Source organism: Lathyrus oleraceus, chromosome 4 (genome assembly GCF_024323335.1).
Source record: "Lathyrus oleraceus cultivar Zhongwan6 chromosome 4, CAAS_Psat_ZW6_1.0, whole genome shotgun sequence".
Lineage (NCBI taxonomy): Eukaryota > Viridiplantae > Streptophyta > Magnoliopsida > Fabales > Fabaceae > Lathyrus > Lathyrus oleraceus.
The window spans coordinates 361,133,911-361,143,200 of record NC_066582.1 but is presented as its reverse complement, the minus strand read 5'-3'; the positions used below and the strand labels follow the sequence as shown (position 1 = coordinate 361,143,200).

Here is a 9,290-nt window from a genome sequence, read left to right as displayed (position 1 = left end):
TATATATGGAAACTGTCATGAAAATGCATATCAATGCAGGCAATGCCGCAACATCAATTATGAGAATTTGGACTCTTTTCTGTGCAATAAGTGTGGGTACAACAAATATGGGCGGTTTGAGTTTAATTTCATGGTGAAGCCAAGTTTTACATTCGATAACATGCAGAATGATGAAGATATGAAAAAGGGATTAACAGCTATAGAATCTGAGTAAGACAATGCTCATAGGCGATATCAACAACTTTTGGGCTTCAAAAAGCCCTTGCTTTAAATTGTATCAAGCATTGGTGACAGTGAAATAGACTCACAACAGAAGGATTCTATGCAGCAAATGATGGTTTCTTTACCTGGTCCCTCGTGTGAAGTCAACCGAAAAAAAACATCATAAGCATAATATAAGCATTGTTTTGAAATTTCCAAACTAGAGAAATTAATGAAGAGTACTGGTGGAGAAATAATTCAAGTTCAAGAAGGATAACAATAATGGTTTACAAAAACAATTAAAATGGTTATCGCGGCGGAAAATTCAGAATCTCCTGGTTATAATTTGCAGTAGAATCATACTCATTCAGGTTTCATTCAATCAAGTATTGACAATGATGCTATCGCGTTTTTCCGATGAGTTCTGTTGGCAATTCGATGAATTTTCAAAGCTACTCTTCTTGTATAATCTCAAGAACAAATCGCTCGACACAGGATCTTAGTCTTTCTCTTCATTCATTCCAAGACAATTCAGGTGGTTATGATTTGCTTGGGCATACAAAAGATACAAAAGATCAAATTCAGGTGGAAACAAATGTTGGTTTTGATACAATTTGTAAGTCGTTGCAAGTGAGAGCCTTCATGCTAACTCTTTCCATGTGTGCGTGACCTGCAAAGGACCAACCGAAGATGTAAATCTATCATGCATATGACAACTCAATAGAATATGCCATGTTCTAAGAATTCTGCACAACGTCAAAATGCAGCATTTCTGCATAAACTCACCGACTCTACAATGCACATGGAGGGTGGTTAGAGACCAAGAAGTTAACCATTTTTATCCTATGTTGTGACTATCCACAAACCGACCCGTCATTGAGCCATATTGCATTTGGAACTCATACTTGTCACCAAAATTTTATCAGCACTACAAACATAATGAAGAAAAGTTTTGGAAAATACAACAAATTACACTCTTTCAACACTTACCTAAATCCTTTTCCACCATTGATGTTGGGTTTGTGCCATGTAGCAACGCTACTTCATGTGCAAGATAGGTAAACATCCATGTTGCAAGCCATTATCCAACAATCTATCCCATGTGCGCATGACTTACAAAGGACTAGCCAGAGGCATTGCAACCTATCGTACATTCAAACAAGGCATTAAACATCATTCATATGTTAACTAGGTCATACAAAAACAATGCATCGAACCTATGTAAAGAACCATACAAAGCCGATAAGAACATGGTCCAACCATAGGCATTTCAGGCCATTGAGGCAAACCAAGTTCAGGCCAAATCCCAGCCTGATGCACTCAGAACACTCAACCTACAATAACAGCACAAGTTCAAACCGTCAAACGCATCAAATCTTCCATTGCCAAACCTATCAAATAAATCAAAGGAACAGAATGTAAGAATCATTTACAAAAGCCTTTCTTTATCACATTCAGATCGACTGATTTGGAGAGTGTGTTAAAAATACATGAAGAGCCTAAGCTATTGCAGAGGGACTATGTGCTTAAACTGAGAAGAAAATGGAATGATCACCTGTTGCATTGAGATGGGATGGTTTGAGTCTGCTCATGACATTTTGAATGACGTAGAGACTGGAGGGACGGAAATTGTATCAGTTCATGGATGAATACAAGTTGCAGCAAGTGAGAATAACTTACCGTTGATAGAAGCAAGATAACAAGATTTCGGTAGGGCTTGATCTTGAGCTTGTGCAGAAGTGGAGTTGATGAAATTGTGAAGAATACAACAACAACACAGAATCAGTATGAATTTCGAAGAGCAAAAAAGAAGAAACAAGTCCTATTTTCGTCTAAGTGGGTTCACAGTGGTGAAACTTTTCTCACCAGCGGTAAAATTCCACAAGCAACCCAAAAAAGGAATCAAGACGAATTCAAAGTAAGAAAGTACATGGATCGTATTACCTGTTCCAGATCAAATACCAAATGAGACAGACAAACTGTGAGCACCCTAAAGGACTTCCAAAGGGATACCCTTTTGATCTCCATAGCCAAATCAAAAACCCTAACAGGGTGAGTATAAAAAAGGGGGGCGGATACTGTTGAAAAAAAGGTGAGATAGTGGCGAAGGAGAAAACCCTAAAAAATTTAAGACGAAAGAAAGAAATGAGAACCTGGAGGCGACGGTAAAGGAAAGAACCCTAATTTTTTTCACTGAAAAAAGGGAGCCACCTCCTCCACCAAATCGCGACCACGAAAACGCTGGAGAACCGATCCAATACGCCGTCAAACCACCGCCGAATATCCAATCTTCTATCACCTTCGTAGATCCGGAAGCGTTACGAAATCAAGAAGGAGATTTGTATTGAAGCAGAGACGTCTTTAGAACAAGCTACAAAGGTGAGTGTTCTTGTTGATTTTTTAAGCCACGGTTTTGCATTTAGAGAGAGGTCGAGAGAATGGCTGAGGTCGAGAGAATGGTTCTGTTTTCTTGAAGAACATGAACGTATCTTTTGTGATTTGTGTCACGTTCCTCCGTTTCTTTTTCTTTTATTTATTTTTAAAAGCATTTAAAACCTATTTAAAACCCACCTACCGTTTGGTTTTTCCTTGCACAATTTTTTCATTAACTACTGTCTGCTGACATTGATGATGATTAAATTTTGTTATCCCCACCCAACATCCAGGCGGCTAGGGTTGCTCTTTGGGATTCTCTCACCATTTTGTGAGCCTTAGTTGCCCATTAGCCCAACAGCCCATCACATTTTAGTTAGTTTTTATTTTAATTTATCTTGATCTATGTTTGCTTATAGATTTAAGTTGTTGTTAAGGAAACAAATGACCATAAGTGGCCGAGTGGAGAGAGAGCAACTTCATCCTCTTTAGTGGGATGGGTTCGATACTTGGGAATAGCATATCTTCATATTTTCATTGTTGTGCTTGCTATTTTATTTAAATATTTTATAACTTCTTACTATTAACTTTACCATTTTTGTACTTTGCTATCTAGTCTTTTTTTTATGCTTGTTGATTTTATTCTTTCCGATTTAATTTTTTTAATATGTTGTAAATAATTGGTTTATTTATTTCGTTCGGCTTACGCTTGGGCATATTCTCCACGAACTTATACGCCATATCAACTTAATTGACCAACACCTCAAACATTCACATTAATCCTTCTATTCAAACGTATTTTTTATATTAAAATGTGAAGAAAAAGATTATCCTGGATGGAATATCCAGTTATAATCCCGAATATTAGGCTCAAGCTCTAAGAGCTTGCAAGCCATAAATATTCGTCTTCTCTCCAAAACACCTGTAAATATCTCAAACCATCTTCTTAATAAAATTTGAAGAAAAAGATTATCCTGGATGGAATATTCAGTTATAATCCCGAATATTAGGCTCAAGCTGTAAGAGCTTGCGAGCCATAAATATTCGTCTTCCCTCCAAAATATTTGTAAATATTCAAAAGTCTTTTCTCAATAAAATTGAAAGAAAAGGATTACCTGGGTGGAATATCCAGATGTAGTCTCGAGTATTAGACACAAGTTGTAAGAGTTTGCCGGTCATAAGTACTTGTCTTTCAAACTCAAAAAATACTTAATTCCTACCTTAACACTTTTTCAATAAAGATGGAAATGGAACATGGTGTATACCGTGCACTCCTGAGATTAAGATTCGAGGTGGATGCCTCGCCTATCTTAGCTCTCGTCATCGTTTAAAATTGTCAATGTGGTTTCTTCAAACCCTTTCTCAATCAAATTTAAAACACTTAATCCTTATCAAGCACTTTTGCGAATAAGATGGAAATGGAACATGGTGGATACCGCGCACTCCTGAGACTAGGATTCGAGATGGATATCTCGCTCATCCAAGTTCTCGCCATTACTCAAAATAAATCCAACCAATCATACCCTTTCTCGCCGCCGTGTGATTAATCAGAAAACCCTTTTTATAAATGAAAGACGTCTTATCTTAAGATGATGTAAAGCAATGTTTCGGCCACAACTGTTGAGTTGAGATAAGTGACGTTTTTCCGAATGTTGATTTGTAAATCCATTCGTTGTGTGGTATACGTCCGCTCTTCATCTGTTTTGGGTAAAACAATGTTTTCATCGATTAATACAATATAGCTTTCGCTAAAATCGACCAACAAACAAACATATTCTGCCCAGAACTACGTAAGCCTTGATTTCTCTATTGAGATACGTAGGAGCAGGATTTGTAAATCTTGTCAGGCCCACTAATAAAAAAACTTAGGTTTAGTCCTTCATCAAAAAAAATTCCAAAAATATTCTCCTCTCTTCTATTCTTTCTTTCCCACCTAATAACTTAAAGCCTAACATTTTAAACTAACACCAACGCGCACAACTGACCTAATGGTTCTCGTTGAGTACAACGGACGTGAGGGGTGCTAATACCTTCCCCTTGCGTAATCGACTCCCGAACCCTGATTTGGTTTAGACGACCATAATCATTGTCATTTTTTCTTGGGTTTTATCGATATCTCCCCTTTATTTTTTAGGAATAAATAAAGTTCGGTGGCGACTCTGTTCAGTCCATCATTGCGAGCGTGTGATTACGCTTCGCTAGGTCGTGTCTCTCATTTTTTTAGGTGTGACACGGTGCTCCTGGACATGATGTGGAGAACTGCTACCCCTTGAAGACCAAGGTTCAAGACCTTGTGAGAAGTGGTATTTTGTTTTTCGAGGACGTAGGTCCTAATGTCAAGAAGAACCCATTGCCCGAGCATGTGAAATTTGTTGTCAACGTGGTTCAGGGTTGCCCTGGAAAATATAAGGTCTGATATGTCAGCCATATCCGACAATCTTTGGTCGAGATGCACAGACTGTTGTGTGGATACAGTCACTACGAGCATGACCATGACAGATGCGGTGTTTGCACTGTCAATGAGAGGGGATGTCGTCAAGTTAGAAAAGACATCCAAGAAATGCTGGATCAAGGTGTAATTGAAATACTTCAGAATCGCGATGAGGATGATGAAGTTAATGTGATATCGCCAGTATTCAGGATCCCCGAGCCTATTGTCATCCGATATGATGGCAGCAAGCAGAAGGCTTCTCCTACTCTCATAATCAAGCCAACTGGCCCTGTGCCATATTCTTCTGACAAAGTTGTTCCCTATCATTATAATGTTGTGGCTTTGGAATATGGGAAGGAGGTTCCTCTACCCTCTACTTCTGTTGTTAATATTGCTGATGTCAGCGGTCTAACCCGTAGTGGTCGTGTTTTCTCGGCTCCGCTGAAACCCCAGAAAACACCCGAAGGGTTGATACTGCTGACAATGTTGTTCGTCCTTTGGGGAATTATGCCGTTTCTCCGAATCCGGCACTTGCTTTTAATAGACATACCGATGATGCTAAAACTCATGTCCCTGCTGTCCAAAATGGCATGATGAAAGAGGACTGTGATGAGATGTTGAGGCTCATCAAGAGGAGTGAGTACAATGTCGTAGATCAGCTTCTACAAACGCCTTCAAAGATAACTGTGCTATCTTTGTTAATGAATTCTGAGCCACACCGAGAAGCTCCGCAGAAGGTGTTGGACGTGGCGTATGTAGATCATGACGTCACAATAGAACAATACGATAGTATTGTTGCAAACATTACTGCTTGTAACAATTTGAGTTTCTGTGATGCTGATCTCCCCGAGGAGGGAAGAAACCATAATTTGGCACTTCACATCTCCTTTAATTGCAAGGATGATGCCATGTCTAATGTGCTGGTAGACACTGGATCATCACTAAATGTGTTTCCAAAATCCACTCTGGCCATACTTTCATATCAGGGGCCTCCCATGAGGCAGAGTGGAGTGGTCGTCAAAGCTTTTGATGGATCCTACAAAATAGTGATTGGCGAGGTTGAGCTCCCAATCATGGTTGGACCAAGTGATTTCCAGATCACTTTTCAGGTCATGGATATCCACCCATCATATAGTTGTTTGTTGGGCAGACCATGGATTCACGATGGAGGCGCCGTGACATCCACCCTACACCAAAAGTTGAAGTTCGTTAAGAACAAAAAGTTGGTGGTAGTAGGGGGGGAGAAGGCTCTCTTGGTAAGCCATTTGTCTTCCTTTTCTTATATTGATGCTGAGGATTAGGTTGGGACGCCTTTCCAAGCCTTGTCTATTGCTGAGCCTTTTAAGAAAGGAACTTCTTCATTTGCGTCCTACAATGATGCTAAGTTGGCCATTGAGCATGGCGCAACTACTGGTTTAGGACAAATGATTAAGCTGGAAGACAATAAATCTCGGGATGGCATAGGGTATTTATTCTTCAGGCACTTTCAACAAGCATGGATTGTTTCAGAGTGGTAGTTTTATCCATACGGTTGAAGATCAGGAAGTTGCTGTTATTGTAAAAGAGGATGCAGAAGAAGATTCTGGCATCTTCGTCATCCCTGGAGGGGTCTGTAATAATTGGGTCGCTGTTGATGTTCCAACAGTTGTCCATAAGTTAACGTAATGTTCATTTTTGTGTAAAAACCCTTCTCCCATGCCAAAAGGAGAATTGATGACATTGTTGGCACATAATTACAATGATATTCATTCAATAATTACATTTTAAATGTTTGTTTTTTCCAAATTATTTTCACTTTTTGTTTTTTTTCATGAAATTGGTGATCACATAAAACCTTAAAAATAAATAAAATCAATCTTTTCATCTGCATGATAATTTGCCTTTGTTTGAATTCTAAAATCTCTTTTATATCCAAAATCATTATGCAGGTTGATCAAACCCATTGAACATAATGATCCAACACCATCTCCCAACTTTGAGTTCCCTGTATTTGAGGCAGAGGAAGATGACGTTGAAGAGATTCCTGACGAGATTACCTGTCTACTTGAGCACAAAGAGAAGATCATTCAGCCACATCTTGAAAATCTGGAAACAGTCAACTTGGGGTCTGAGGATTGTGTGCGAGAAGTGAAGATTGGGGCACTCCTGGAAGAGTCTGTGAAGAAGGGGTTGATTGAGTTGCTACGAGAATACGTCGACGTCTTTGCCTGGACATATGAAGATATGCCTGGTCTGGATACTGATATCATGCAACATTTCTTGCCTTTGAAGCCTGAGTGCATGCCTGTGAAACAGAAGCTCAGAAGAACTCATCCTGATATGGCAGTGAAGATCAAAGAAGAAGTTCAGAAGCAAATTGATGTGGGGTTTCTGGTGACTTCTACATATACTCAATGGGTGGCCAATATTGTGCCTTTGCCTAAGAAAGATGGAAAAGTTCGAATGTGTGTGGGCTATAGAGACTTGAATAAAGCTAGTCCGAAAGATGATTTTCCTCTACCACATATTGATATGTTGGTAGATAATACAGCTAAATTCAACGTCTTCTCATTTATGGACAGATTTCCCGGATATAATCAGATTAAAATGGCACCCGAGGATATGGAGAAGACAACATTCATCACACCTTGGGGATCATTCTGTTATCGAGTGATGCCTTTTGGTTTGAAGAACGTCGGAGCCACGTATCAACGCACTATGACTACCTTGTTTCACGATATGATGCACAAGGAAATCAAGGTATATGTTGATGATATGATTGCGAAGTCAAGAATGGAAGTTGAGCATGTAGAGCACTTGTTGAAGCTTTTTCATCGTTTGAGGAAGTATAAGCTTCGTCTGAATCCCAACAAGTGTAGATTTGGAGTCCGTTCCGGCAAGTTATTGGGCTTTATTGTCAGTGAGAGAGGTATTGAGGTTGAACCTGCCAAGGTTAAAGCAATACAAGAAATGCCTGTGCCCAAAACTGAGAAGCAAGTTCGAGGTTTTCTTGGCCGCTTGAATTATATTTCCAGATTTATATCCCACATGATTTCCACATGTGCGCCTATATTCAAGCTCCTCCGGAAAGATCAGCGTCATGAATGGATCGAGGATTGCCAGAAGGCCTTTGACAGTATTAAAGAATATCTGTCTAAGCCTCCGATTTTGTCTCCGCCTGTGGAAGGGAGACCCTTGATCATGTATCTGACAGTTCTTGAAGACTCTCTGGGTTGTGTCCTAGGTCAGCAAGATGAATCAGGAAAGAAGGAATATGCCATCTACTACCTGAGTAAGAAGTTCACTGATTGTGAGTCTCGATACTCAATGCTTGAGAAAACATGATGTGCTTTGGCTTGGGCTGCTAAGCGTTTACGCTAGTATATGTTAAATCATACGACTTGGTTGTTATCCAAAATGGATCCAATCAAGTATGTCTTTGAGAAGCCTGCTTTAACTGGGAGGATTTTTCGTGGGCAGATGTTGTTGTCCGAGTATGATATTGAGTATCGAGCTCAGAAGGCTATTAAAGGTAGTATATTGGCTGACCATTTGGCACATCAACCAATTGAGGATTATCAGTCAGTTCAGTACGACTTCCCTGATGAGGAGATTCTGTATTTGAAAATGAAAGATTGTGATGAGCCTACGCTCGATGAAGGGTCAGAGCCTTGTTCCCGATGGAGCATGGTGTTTGATGGCACTATAAATCAATATGGAAATGGTATTGGGGCAGTGATTATTACTCCTCAGGGCACACATTTTCCTTTTACAGCAAGGCTAACTTTCAAATGCACGAATAATATGGCGGAATATGAGGCCTGTATTATGGGTTTAGAAGAGTGTATTGATCTTAGGATCAAACATTTGGATGTTTATGGTAATTCGGCCCTTGTTGTTAAATCAGATTAAGGATGAAAGGGAGACGAATCAGCCTGGCCTCATCCCATATAGAGATTATGCGAGGAGGATTTCAACTTTCTTTACTAAGGTTGACTTCCATCATATTCCTCGAGATGAGAATCGGATGGCAGATGCTCTTGCTACACTTTCTTCGATGATTATGGTGAAATTCTGGAATGAAGTCCCGAATATTACTTTGATGCGCTTGGATAGACCAACTCATGTATTTGCAGTTGAAGAAGTGAAAGATGATAAGCCATGGTATTATGATATCAAGTGCTTTCTTCAGAGTCAGATTTACCCGCCTGGGGCATCTGTGAAAGATAAGAAGACTTTGAGGAGATTATCTGGCAGTTTCTACCTCAATGGCGATGTGCTTTATAAGAGGAATTTTGACATGGTT

At 39.6% G+C, this 9,290-nt stretch overlaps 1 long non-coding RNA gene across 3 annotated transcripts; it reads right to left on the bottom strand.

Annotated features, from left to right (window-relative positions):
- Positions 1 to 525: 525 nt before the first annotated feature.
- On the bottom strand, positions 526 to 2,685 carry LOC127135529 (uncharacterized). 3 transcript variants are annotated; one of them, XR_007808600.1, is made up of 6 exons: positions 1,882 to 2,685; positions 1,757 to 1,815; positions 1,437 to 1,592; positions 1,192 to 1,344; positions 988 to 1,105; positions 526 to 871 (listed from the first exon to the last, which is right to left on the bottom strand). It is a non-coding gene; the product is annotated as an uncharacterized LOC127135529 (long non-coding RNA). The 3 variants fall into 3 exon arrangements; XR_007808602.1 differs by having other exon boundaries at positions 1,437 to 1,535; XR_007808601.1 differs by lacking the exon at positions 988 to 1,105.
- Positions 2,686 to 9,290: the final 6,605 nt, after the last annotated feature.